The sequence below is a fragment of the Phacochoerus africanus genome, chromosome 5, assembly GCF_016906955.1.
Source record: "Phacochoerus africanus isolate WHEZ1 chromosome 5, ROS_Pafr_v1, whole genome shotgun sequence".
Lineage (NCBI taxonomy): Eukaryota > Metazoa > Chordata > Mammalia > Artiodactyla > Suidae > Phacochoerus > Phacochoerus africanus.
In genome coordinates this window covers 43,338,939-43,352,607 of record NC_062548.1, presented here as the reverse complement: position 1 = coordinate 43,352,607, position 13,669 = coordinate 43,338,939, and the positions used below count along the sequence as shown (strand labels likewise).

Sequence of the window (13,669 nt, the reverse complement as noted above, 5' to 3'; positions counted from 1 at the left end):
TCTATTCTTCATTTGCACCCGAGAGTAGAAGGTGGCTGAGAAAAAAGCATGTGACCAGGTGGACTGGTGTCCTTTTAAGTAAGGATCACCAATCTCAAATAGGGGCGTCCCCTCGTGGCTCCTTAACCTGGCGTGGTCACAGCTGTGGCTCTGGTTACAGCTGTGGCACAGGTTCAATCCTGGACCCTGGAACTTCCACATGTCATCAGTGCAGCAAGAACAACAACAACAACAAATCTCACGGGGGTTGGGGGGAGATACCCAAAACCTCAGGGAAAAAACCCCAAACCTCAAATGGGTGCTATTTCATGGGGCAATCGTACCATAATTCCGTAGTTGGTCAGCCTCCCCCTTCCTCTCCTCAGGACTCCACCACCACCTTCCCAGCCTCACTCTCAGTTGATGCCTTGCTTCCTACTCTGCTGAGAAAACTAAACCCGTCACAAGAGAACAGGTTGTACACACTCCCCGAAACACATGAACTTGCATCACGGCCTGTACATATCTCTGCCTTCTTGCTGGTGCTGCTGTCAGAAACCAATGCCTCCACCTCGGAATGAGACCCACCCTCTCTTTTGCCTGTTCAAGCACAAATCTCCAAAAATTCCCTCCGACTTAGGTCATCGACTCCCGCTCACTACTAGATCTTTTTCTTCAGAATATAAAAATGCTTTTACTTCTCCCACCCTTAAAAGGATCCCATTTCGTGTTTTAATTTTTAATATTTTTTATTAAAGTATAGTTGATTTACAATATTGAGCCAATTTCTGCTGTAAGCTTCCATCTCTTGATCCCATTTCCCCTGGCAGTTATCACCCATGTCTCAGCTTCATTTGCTGAAGGACTCCCTTTGAGTTGTCTGTACATATAGTTTCTATTTCTTTCCTCCAATTAAAAAAAAGAAAAAATCCAGGAGTTCCCATTGTGGCAAAAGTGGAACCGAACCTAACTAGTATCCATGAGGACATGGGTTCAATCCCTGGCCTCACTCAGTGGGTAAAGGATCCGGTGTTGCCGTGAGCTGTGGTGTAGGTCAAAGATTCGGCTTGGATCCCGAGGTGCTGTGGCTGTAGTGTAGGCTGGCAGCTGTAGCTCCGATTCGACTCCCAACCTGGTAATTTCCATATGCTGTGGGTATGGCCCTAAAAAGCAAAAAAAAAAAAAAAAAAAAAAAAGTCCAGAGTTTCCGCCATGGCTCAGTGGGTTTAGAACCCAGCTCGTAGCACTAGCATCCATGGGAATTCAGGCTTGGATCCCTGGCCTCGCTCAGCAGGTTAAGGATGCAGCATCGCTGCAAGCTGTGGTGTAGGTTGAAAACATGGCTCGGATCCTGTGTTACCGTGGCTGTGGCTGTGGTGTAGGCCAGCAGCTGCAGCTCCAGTTCAACTCCTAGCCTGGGCACCTCCACATGCCATAGGTACAGCCCTAAAAAAGCCAAAAACATCCATTTGCCCATCCGCGTTCATACGTGATTGTCATACCTTTTACTTCAATATATACTAAGTAGACCTTATCTACAATGGTCTTGTTTTAAATAGTCAATGGGTTTTAAGTCCATTATTGAAATAAGATCTTATTTGCCATTTCCAGGGCTCTTCTCTTCTTCCCGTCCATCTGAATTTCCACTGAGAACCATTTTCCTTTAACCTGAAGGATGTCCTTTTGCATTTCTTTTGTTTGATTTTTTTGGGGGAGTGTTTTTGGTCGCACCTGTGGCACACAGAGATTCCTGGGCTGGCGATCAAACCCATACCACAAGAATAACCTGAGCCACAGCAGTGACAACACCTTAACCACTAGGCCACCAGGGAACTCCCTTTTCACATATCTTAACGTGACAGGTCTACTGGCAACAAATTCTCTCAGGTTTTGTCTGAAAATAAATTTATTTCATCCTCAATTTTTTTTTGTCTTTTTAGGGGCACACCTGCAGCATATGGAGGTTCCCAGACTAGAGGTCGAATTGGAGCTGTGGCTGCCTGCCTGCACCACAGCCACAGCAACACCACATCTGAGTCATGTCTGCGATCTACACTACAGCCACAGCAATGCAGGATCCTTAACCCACTGAGCGAGGCCAGGGATGGAACCTGCATCCTCATGGATGCTAGCCAGATTCGTTTCCACTGAGCCAGGACCGGAACTCCTCAGCCTCAATTTTTTGAAGGGTATTTTTATGGATATAATATTTGGGTCTAATTTTTTTTTCCTTCCAGCACTTTCAAGTGATCTTTGGCATAGTCTTGCATGGTACCCCGGCCTCCATGACTGCTAAGTGGGCATTGAGTGGGCATTCAGAATGCCGTTTCCAAACATGCAACGTGCCTTGTTTTCCCGATGCTTTCAAGACTGCTCCCATTATCTCTGCTGTTCAGCAGTGTGACTAGGAGCTCCAGGTACAGTTCTCCTTTCACTTATCCATGCTTGGAGCAAAGGTAAGTTTACCCCTATAAACAGGTATTTAAAAAAATCAAACCTGGGGACTTCCTGCTGTGGCCCAATGAGATCGTCAGCATCTCTGCAGCACCAGGATTAAGATTTGATTCCCAGCCTGGCACAGCAGGTTGAAGAATCTGTGGTCACCACAGTTGCCGTGTGGGTCGTAACTGCAGCTGGGATCTGAGCCCTGGCCTGAGAAGTCCATACGCCTCTGGGTAGGGAAAAAAAAAAAAAAATCAAACCTGGGATATTTTCAGCAATGATTTTCTTAGTTTTTTTTTTTTTTTTTTTTTTTTTTTCTGTTTCAATACAGCTCTCTTCACTCTGGAATTCCACTTTTTTTTTTTTTTTTTGGTCTTTAGTCTTTTTTAGGGCTGCACCTTGCGGCATATAGAGGTTCCCAGGCTAGAGGCACAATCGGAGCTACAGCTGCTGGCCTACACCACAGCCACAGCAACGCCAGATGAGAGCCGTATGTGTGACCTACACCACAGCTCATGGCAATGCCAGATCCTTAACCCACTGAGCAAGGCCAGGGATCGAACCTGCGACCTCACGGTTCCTAGTCGGATTCATTTCTGCTGCGCCACGACGGGAACTCCTCCGGGATTCTGATTGTAAGGATGTCCGACTGCTCCAATCTGGTCACTGAAGTTTTGTCGTCTTTCTTCTTTTTCCCTCTCTCTTCTTCAGAGTGGCTCGTTTCTGTTGTGTCCTCAAGAGAACTGACTCTTTTGCCATCTCCAATCTATCATCAAGGCCATCCAGCGAATTTTTTCTTTTTTGCTTCAGTTATTTCAGTTTTCAGTTCTAGAATTTGTATTTATCTTCAGTATTTTCAATTTCTTTGATGAAATTCTCTATTGGTTTACCTTTTTTTTTTTTTTTTAAGGGCCACACTGGCGGCACATGGAGGTTCCCAGGCTAGGGGTCGAATTGGAGTTGCAGCCGCCAGCCTACGTCACAGCCACAGCAACGCAGATCCCAGCCAGATGTGCACTGCAGCTTGCGGCAACGACACATCATTAACCCACTGAGCAAGGCCGGGGATCGAACCTGCATCTTCCTGGATCCCAGATGGGTTCTTAACCTGCTGAGCCGCAATGGCAACTCTGGTTTACTCACCACATTTTCCCTTAATTCTTTGAGCTTATTTTCCTTTATGAATATTTACAATAGCCTCTTTAAAATATTTGCCTGCTAACTCCAACATCTGGGCCATCTTTTGTTCCATTTATATTGACTGCGTTCATCCTTGCCTTTGGATCAAGTTTTCTTGTTTATTTGCATGTCTCTCAGTTTTTGATTGAATAATATTGCGGTTAACACATTGAAGAGACAACAGCCTCTATTATCTTCCTCTGAAAAGTACTAATTCTCATTCTAGCAGACACTCCTGTTACTGGTCCATCACCTTGAACTTAAGTGGGCTTGTCCTCACACTTGTTAGAGGAGACCTGTAGAAAGCCAGGGTTTCCTTCAGCCCCTCTGACTTCACAAGACTCAACCTTCCAAGTCTGCCTCTGCTGTGGACCTTTATGTCATTTGGCAGTAGACGTTGCTAGAAGATGCTAGAACACATCTTATTCTAGGGCAGGGTTTGGCAAACTGCAACCTGTGTACCAAACCCTCATCAGCTGTTTTATGCAAATTATGTTTTAGTGCAACACAGCCATATTCATTCATTATATGTCCCTATGGCTGCTTTCACCCTGCAACAGCTGAGCTGAGTAGTTGTGGCAAAGACCATACAGCCTGCGAGGCTTCAAGTGTTTAATATCTGCCTAACTGGTACCTGCTCTTGGGAATAGTTCTTGCTCCTAAAGATAGCCTTCAGCTGGATGCTAGGTCTTTTCTTTTTTTTTTTTTTTGGTCACACTGACTGCACGCAGAAGTTCTGGACCAGGGATTGAACCCACGCCAAAGCAGTGACAATGCCACATCCATAACCTCCTCTGCCACACGAGAACTCCACCCGGACTCTTGATGAGATGCCACTGTGGTCTTTACTCTGGCAAAGCCAGGACTCCAGTGTGGCCAGCACTGCCCTTCCTCTAGGCTCTGCTTGCCCCCACTGTTTGGAGCAGCTCTGATAATCCTGGGTTAGTTTCATTTTGTATGTGTACAGCCCAGGCCTTAGCCATGGACTCAGGGGGGACCCCCCTCTCCAAAACATATGGGGCCTCTTTCTCAAAAGCTTCCTCCTCTCCAGGCTTCACCCCATAGATTTCAGCTGCTTTAGGTTTGCAGAGCCCGAATGTCTGCTTCCTCATCTTAGTCAGTTGCCACTATGTCCATTCAGTATCCAGCTCTTGCGCTGGACTGAGAAGTGGTCCCGAGGCAGAGAGCTGAGCAAGCGTGGCGCTCACTCCTGACTCTCCCTCCTCTGGAGAGTCACTGTCCGGGCCTCTTGGTTCCGGTGCCTGAAATCAGTTGCCTCTTATATTTCTCCAATTTTATTGGCCATTATGTTCTCCAGTAAAAATTTATTTTATCAGGGCAGGAAGCAGAGGCTCCACACTTTTTCTTTTTTTCTTTGTCTTTTTACGGCCGCACCTGAGGCATGTGGAAGTTCCCAGGCTAGGAGTCCAATTGGAGCTGCAGCTGCCATCCTACACCACAACCACAGCAATGCTGGATCCAAGCCATGTCTGCAACCCACACTACATCCCACGGCAATGCCGGATCCTTTAACCCACTGATCGAGGCCAGGGATTGAACCCTCATCCTCATGGATACTGGTCAGGTTCCTTACTGCTGAGCCACAACGGGAACATCGACACTTTTTCTTAAACCCATTCCAGGCTGGCTTTCACCCCAACATTCCACGGCAAACTGCACTTGTCAAGAACATCAGTCGAGGCTCCGCAGGTTAAAAACCCAACTAGGATCCATGAGGATGTGGGTTCCATCCCGAGCCCCCCTCAGTGGGTTAAGGATTCAACATTGCCATGAACTGTGGTGTAGGTCGCTGACTCAGATCCCTCGTTGCTATGGCTGTGGCATAGGCCAGAGATGCAGCTCCGATTCAACCCCTGGCCTTGGAACCTCCATATGCCGCAGGTGTGGCCCTAAAAAGCAAAAAGAAAAGAAAATAGATCTTTAGTTGTTGGGGAAAAAAAAAAAGTAGTTTTGGGGGATGGGGAATTGGTGGTTATTGGATAAAGGGTGCAGATTTCTCTTTGAGTAATGAAGCTGTTCAAAAACCGAGTGTGGTAATTGATGCACGGTTCTGTGAATTCCCCAAGGGCCACTGAACTGTACACTTTCTTTTATTTTATTTTATCTTTTGTCTTTTTAGGGCCACACCTACAGCATATGGAGGTTCCCAGGCTAGCGGTTGAATCAGACCTGTAGCCACCGGCCTATACCACAGCCACAGTGAAGTGGGATCTGAGCCACATCTAAGACCGCCACCACAGCTCCCGGCAATGCTGGATCCTTAACCCACTGAGCACAGCAGGGATGGAACCTGCAACCTCACGGGTACGAGTCAGGATCGTTAACTGCTGAGCCATGGTGGGAACTCCTGAACTGTACACTTTCAATGGGTAAACTGTATGATAAGTGAATTATATACCAACAGAGCTTTTTTTAAAAATTAAAAAAAATTTTTTTTAAAGGCTCTCTCTGTATGTTGCATTGAGAATAGACTTGAGGATGGGGTGGAGGCAGAGCTGAATATAAGAATTCCAGGAAGGACACTGAAGCTGGGTGGCAGAGGCTTGGTCTGGTGCTACAGTGGAGAAGGTGAAAAGTGATTAGATTCTAGATAGCCTGACGAACTGGAAGTGGGGTGAGTGAAAAAGAAAGGGGGCAAAGATGACTCCTAATTTTATTCTGAGCAACTGTAGCAATTTTATTATGAGCAGTCTGGCACAAAAGCAGAAATATAGATCAGTAGGAACAGGAAAGAGAGCCCAAAAATAAATCCACGCACCTATGGTCAACTAATCTATGACAAAGGAGGCAAGAATATTTGATGGAAAAAGCCATCAGTAAGTGGTGCTGGGAAAACGGAACAGCTACATGTAAAAGAATGAAATTAGAACTCGCCCTAACACCATACACAAAAATAAACTCAAAATGCATTAAAGACCTAAATCTAAGACCAGATACTATAAAGCTCTTAGAGGAAAACATAGGCAGACATAAAACACAGCGGTATCTTCTCAGAACCACCTCCTAGAGTAATGACAATAAAACAAAAATAAACAAACAGGGCCTAATTAAACTTAAAAGTTTTCACACAGCAAAGGAAACCCTAAGCAAAATGAAAAGACAACCCACAGAATGGGAGAAAATATTTGCAAATGAAATGATTGTCAAGAGATAAATCTCCAAAATATACAACCACCTGCTGCAGCTCAATAACACACACACAAAAAAAACCTCATTAAAAAATGGGCAGAAGATCTAAATAGATAGTTCTCCTAAGAAGACATATAGATGGCCAAGAAACACATGAAAAGATGCACAACATCACTAATTATTAGAAAAATGAAAATCAGAACTACTATGCAGTACCACCTTACACCAGCCAGAATGGCCATCATCAGAAAGTCTACAAACAATAAATGCTGGAGAGGTGCAGAGAAAAGGGAACCCTCTGACACTGTGGTGGGAATGTAAATTGATACAACCACTATGGAAAACAGCAAAAGCTAAAAATAAAACTGCCATACGATCCAGCAATCCCATTCCTGGGCATCTATCCAGAGAGAACCGTAATTTGAAAAGATACATGCACATCAATATTCACTGCAGCACTATTTACAAGAGCCAAGACATGGAAGCCACCTAAATATCCATCAAGAGAGGAATGGACAAAGGAGATGTGGTACATATAAACAATGGAATATGACTCAGCCATGAAAAAGAATGAAATAATATCATTTGCAGCAACAGGGATGGACCTAGAAACTATTATTCTACGTGAAGTTAGTCATACAGTGAAACGCATCCAAAGTTTGTTATGTAGGTGAATTCTACTGAAAACTCAAAGAGTGAAAGTCTCCTATCTCATGTAAACTGTTCCAGAAAGAAAAAAAATGAGGGACAGTAACTCACCTAATTCTATGAGACAAGGACAATTTGAATAGAGGAAACTACAAGTCAATCTCATTTATGTAAAAATCCTAAATAAATATTAACAAACCAAGTATGGCAATATATTAAACATGATAACAGGAAAACAAATAAACTTACGATAAAGTTATGATCATGTAAAGTTTATCCCAGAAATAAAATGACAGTTTAACATTAGAACATCAATTTGTGGGAGTTCCCATTGTGGCACAGCAGAAAAGAATCTGACTAGTGTCCATGAGGATGTGGTTCTGATCCCTGGCCTCACTCAGTGGGTCCGGGATCCAGCACTGCCATGAGCTGTGGCATAGGTCACAGACACGGCTCGGACCCTGCGTTGCTATGGCTGTGGTGTAGGCTGGCAGCTGTATCTCCAATTCAACCCCTAGCCTGGGAGCCTCCATATGCCGCAGGTGTAGCCCTAAAAAACAAACCAAAAAGAAATTCTACTTGTGTATTTTACAGCATGAACAGATGAAAGGAGAAAATGTATATTCATCTCAAATTCAGAAAAACTGATTGAGGAGTTCCTGCTGTGGCACAGTGGGTTAAGAATCCAACAGCAGTGGCTTGGGTCACTGGAGGCGTGGATGTACTCCCTGGCCAGTGCTGTGGGTTAAAGGATCCCACACTGACAGCTGCATGGGAAGGCTGACAGTCTTAAAGTGATAAAGTGTAGCTACCCAAACTTAAATTGGTACGTATGTTGCGATCCAAGTTCCGACATTCCCTCCCAAACTGCTTCACCTTCAACCCTCTCCATTATACAAATATTTGATTCAGCAGTTTAAGATCCAGCCATAAAATCAAATACAACGAACACAGTAAAGGACAAACATCATATGATAACACTTACATGTGGAATCTCAAAAAAAAAAAAAAAAAAAGAAAAAAAGGGATCCAAATGAAACTTTTATGGATAGAACTTTAAACACTGAATCAATTTTTTTTTTCTTTTTTAAGGCTGCACCCACAGCATATGGAAGTTCTCAGGCTAGGGGTCGAATTGGAGCTGCAGCTCCTGGCCTGCACCACAGCCACAGCAACACTGGATCCTTAACCCACTGAGCGAGGCCAAGGATCGAACCCGCATCCACATGGATATGAGGTTATCACTAAGCCACAATGGGAACTCCTGAATGAGATATTTTTATGGTTGCAAGTTAATACACATATTAAATTATTTTTCAAATTTGCTTATTTTACCCGTTTTTAAAATAAGGGTATGAGGTTATTCACAAAACTCTTTTTTTTTTTTTTTTGGCCTTTTCTAGGGCCACTCCCACAGCATATGGAGGTTCCCAGGCTAGGGGTTGAATCGGAGCTGTAGCCACTGGCCTACGCCAGAGCCACAGCAACACAAGATCGGAGCCGCATCTGCAACCTACACTATAGCTCATAGCAACGGCGGAGCCTTAACCCACTGAGCAAGGCCAGGGATCGAACCCGCAACCTCATGGTTCCTAGTCAGATTCGTTAACCACTGCGCCACGACGGGAACTCCAAAAACTCTCTTTATTTATTTATTTTTTATTTAAAAAAATTTTTTTTTCGGTGAAATTTATTTCAGTACAGTATTTCCTCCCTACTTTTAATCTCAGATGTAATTTGTCAGCAATTTCTGTTAGTTTTTCTCCAAAATAAATCTCATTTCCAACGCTCTTTTCTTCAAGTCATCACCTTTTCTCGCCTGGGCCACTGTGATACTGTCCTAACTGGCTTCCTGATTCCACCGTTCCATCTCTATAACTTGTTGTCCATGCCATGGCCAGGGTGATGCTTTATTTATTTATTTATTTATTCCCATTTTTAAAAAATTACTCAAATGAATTTATCACATCTGTAGTTGTATAATGATCATCACAATCCAATGTCACAGGATTTCCATCCCACAGCCCAAGCACATCCCCCCACCCCCCCAAACTGTCTCCTCTGGAGACCATAAGTTTTTCAATGTCTGTGAGTCAGCATCTGTTCTGCAAAGAAGTTCTGTCTGTCCTTTTTTCAGATTCCACATGTCAGTGAAAGCATTTGGTGTTGGTGTCTCATTGTATGGCTGACTTCACTTAGCATGATGGTTTCTAGGTCTATCCATGTTGCAAAAAATGCTGGTATTTCATTCTTTTTAATGGCTGAGTCATATTCCATTGTGTATATGGACCACATCTTCTTGATCCACTCCTCTGTCGATGGACATTTAGGTTGTTTCCATGTCTTGGCTATTGTAAATAGTGCTGCAGTGAACATCAGAGTACATGTGTCTTTGCGAGTCACGGTTTTCTCTGGATAGATGTCCAGGAGTGGGATTGCTGGATCAAATGGTAGTTCTATGTTTGGTTTTCTGAGTAATCTCCATGCTGCTTTCCACAGTGGTTGCACCAATTGACAATCCCACCAACAGTGTACTAGGGTTCCTTTTCCTCCATACCCTCTCCAGCACTTATTGTGTGTAGACTTTTGGATGATGGCCATTCTGGCTGGTGTAAGGTGGTACCTCATCGTGGTTTTGATTTGCATCTCTCTAATCATGAGTGATGTTGAACATCTTTTCATGTGTTTCTTGGCCATCCGTATGTCTTCTTTGGAGAACTGTCTGTTTAGATCTTCTGCCCATTTTTTGATAGGCTTGTTTGTTTTTTTGGTATGGAGCTGCAGAAGTTGTTTATAAATTTTGGAGATTAATCCCTTGTCAGTCGATTCACTTGCAAAGATTTTCTCTAAAAATACGGAATGCTTAACGAATTTGCGTGTCATCCTTGCGCAGGGGCCATGCTAATCTTCTCTGTATCATTCCAATTTTAGTATATGTGCTGCCGAAGCGAGCACAAAACTCTCTTTAAAAAAAAAAATCTGCTAGTTGTTGGGAGTTCCTGTCATGATACAGCGGAAATGAATCTGACTAGGAACCATGAGGTTGTGGGTTTGATCCCTGGCCTTGCTCAGTGGGTTAAGGTTCCGCCATTGCCGTGAGCTGTGGTATAGGTCACAGGTGAGGGTGGGATCCTGAGTTGCTGTGGCTGTGGTGTAGGCCGGCAGCTGTAGCTCTGATTTGACCCCTAGCCTGGGAACCTCCATGTGCCACGGGTGTGGCCCTAAAAAGACAAAAATAAATAAATAAATAAAAGGATGGGAAAAGAGTATGCAAATACTAAACAAAAGAAAAGCCAGAGCAGTATCTTTTAATAGCCTACAATGGTAAAATGTGGAAGAGAGCATGGAGATGTGTGTAGAACTGAACCACTTTGCTGTACACAGAAACAAACCCAACACTGGACATGAACTACATTTCAATAAATTTTAACAATGGAAAAGCCAGAGTGATTATAATAATATCAAAGTAGGTTTCAGAACCAGGAATATTACCAGGATGAAGAGGAACATTTTATAGAGATAAAGACATCAGTTAATTAAAAGCACAGGGAGTTCCTGTTGCGGCACAGTGGAAACGAATCCAACTAGGAACCATGAGGTTGTGGGTTTGATCCCTGGCCTCGCTCAGTGGGTTAAGGTTCCGCCATTGCCGTGAGCTGTAGTGTAGGTTGCAGATGCAGCTCGAATCTGGAGTTGCTGTGGCTCTGGTGTAGGCTGGCAGCTACAGCTCTGATTTGACCCCTAGCCTGGGAACCTCCATAGGCTGTGGGTGCGGCCCTAAAATGACAAAAGGCAAAAAAATAGAATAAAATAAAATAAAATTAAATTAAAAGCACATAATAAAACTAAAAGTTTATGCACCTTACTGCATAGCTTCAAAACATATCAAGCAAAAACTAATAGACCTGAAAGAATAAATAGAAAAATCCAGTTAGACTTGGAGCTTTCAACATTCATTCCTTGGTAATTGACAGAGGCAACATAGAGGCTCAATACGGATATAGATTTAATACCATGGCCAACCAATTTTACCTCATTAACATTTGTAGAAGACTGTACCTAACAACTATAGAACAAACATTGTTTAAAAGCACTTGAGAAACATTCACCCAGATAGTCCATATTCTGAGTCATAAAACAAGTTTGAATAAGGGGATTTAAGTCATAGAAAGTACATTTCCTGGTCATCATGGAAACTAGAAATAAATAACAAAAAAATACCTGGAAATTAACCAAATGTCTGTAATTTTTTTTTTTTTTTTAGTTTCTTTTTAGGGCCACACCCATGGCATTTGGAAGTTCCCAGGCTAGGGGTTGAATCAGAGCTACAGCTGCCAGCCTACACCACAGCCACAGCAACATGGGATCCCAGCTGCATCCTTAACCTACACCACAGCTCACAGCAACATCAGATCCTTAACCCACTGAGCGAGGCCAGGGATCGAACCCACATCCTCACAGATACTAGTTGGGTTCTTATCCCACTGAGCCACAATGGGAACTCCCAAATGTTTGTAAATTAAATAACACAATCCTAAATAACCTATTGTCTCAAAGAAGAAACAACAGGGATTTTGGAAACATTTTGCACTAAGTAAAAATAAAGTTGCAATGTATTAAAATGCGTAAGCTGTACAGAAAGCAATGCTTAGAAAAAAATTTTTAGCATTAAATGCTTACATTAAGGGAGTTCCCGTCGTGGCTCACTGGTTAATGAATCCGACTAGGAACCATAAGGTTGCAGGTTTGATCCCTGGCCTCACTCAACGGGTTAAGGATCCGGTGTTGCTGTGAGCTGTGGTGTAGGTCGCAGACTCGGCTCGGATCCTGAATTGCTGTGGCTCTGGCATAGGCCATCAGCTACAGCTCTGATTGGACCCCTAGCCTGGGGAACCTCCATATGCCACCGGTGCAGCCCTAGAAAAGACAAAAATATCCAAAAAAAAAAAAAAAGAAAAAAGTTCTCAAATCAATGTTTAAGTTTACATGTTTAGAAACTAGAAACAAAATAATAAATTAATACCAAAGTAAGCCGAAAGAAATAGAGAGTGGAAATCAATGAAAGAAAACAGAGGAGTTCCCGTCATGGCGCAGTGGTTAACGAATCCGACTAGGAACCATGAGGTTGCGGGTTCAGTCCCTGCCCTTGCTCAGTGGGTTAACAATCTGGCGTTGCCGTGAGCTGTGGTGTAGGTTGCAGACTCGGCTCGGATCCCGCGTTGCTGTGGCTCTGGCATAGGCCGGTGGCTACGGCTCCAATTGGACCCCTAGCCTGGGAACCTCCATATGCCGCGGGAGCAGCCCAAAGAAACAGCAAAAAGACAAAAAAAGAAAAGGAAAAGAAAAGAAAACAGAAATACAACTGAGAAAATCAATGACAACAAAAGCTAGTTCGTTGAAAATATCAGCAAAATTGATAAACTTCTAGAAGAAAAATTAAAATTTCCAATATCAGGAATTAAAGAGGAGAAACCAAACACACCCTGGGGAGAGGATAATAAAAGAATATAAGGAACAACTTTATGTCAACAAATCCAAAAACTTAGATGAAATGGACAAATTCCTTGACATTAACAAAGGTCACCCAAAAAGCTTAAAGTTGTGTCTAGCAAAGACATTATGCTTGCAGTTAAAAACCTTCACGCAACGAGTTCGCCAGGTCCAAGTGGCCTTACTCATGAATCTGACCAAACATTTAAAGAAAAAAACCAAAAGTGTACACGAGGTTTTCCAGAAGACAGAATAGGAAAGAACAGATTTCATTTTATGAGGTCTGTGATCCTCTACACCAATATCGGGCAAAGCTCGCCAAAAAATTTGCAGACCAATATTCCGAATGAACACAGACACAAAACAAGCACGTTTCATATATCACGACCAAGTGGGGTTTGCCCCCAAAATGCCAGGTTCCACATTTGAAAATCCGTCATTGCAATGAACCTGTTCGGTCACTGCGGTGTGAAGGAAAAGGGCTCCCTAAGAGGCATCCATGTCCAGTCCCTGGGTCCTGCGAAGGTGACGTTATTTGGAAGAAGGGTCTTTGCAGGTGTGATTCAGTTAAAGGACTTGGAGTTCCCACTGTGGCACAATGGGATTGGCAGCGTCTCAGGAGTGCTGGGACACAGGTTCAATCCCTGGTCCTGGCACACGGGGTTAAGGATCTGGAGTTGCCATAGATGCAGCTTAAGTCACAACCATGGCCTATGGCCCAGATCTGATCCCTGGCCCAGGAATTCCATATGCTGGTGGAGCTCGCCAAAAATGGGGTGAA

General features: G+C 43.5%; 1 non-coding gene across 1 annotated transcript; it reads right to left on the bottom strand.

Annotated features, from left to right (window-relative positions):
- Positions 1 to 10,246: 10,246 nt before the first annotated feature.
- LOC125128577 (U6 spliceosomal RNA) lies at positions 10,247 to 10,353 on the bottom strand. The gene has a single exon (XR_007135276.1). It is a non-coding gene; the product is annotated as a U6 spliceosomal RNA (small nuclear RNA).
- Between the last annotated feature and the right edge of the window lie 3,316 nt (positions 10,354 to 13,669).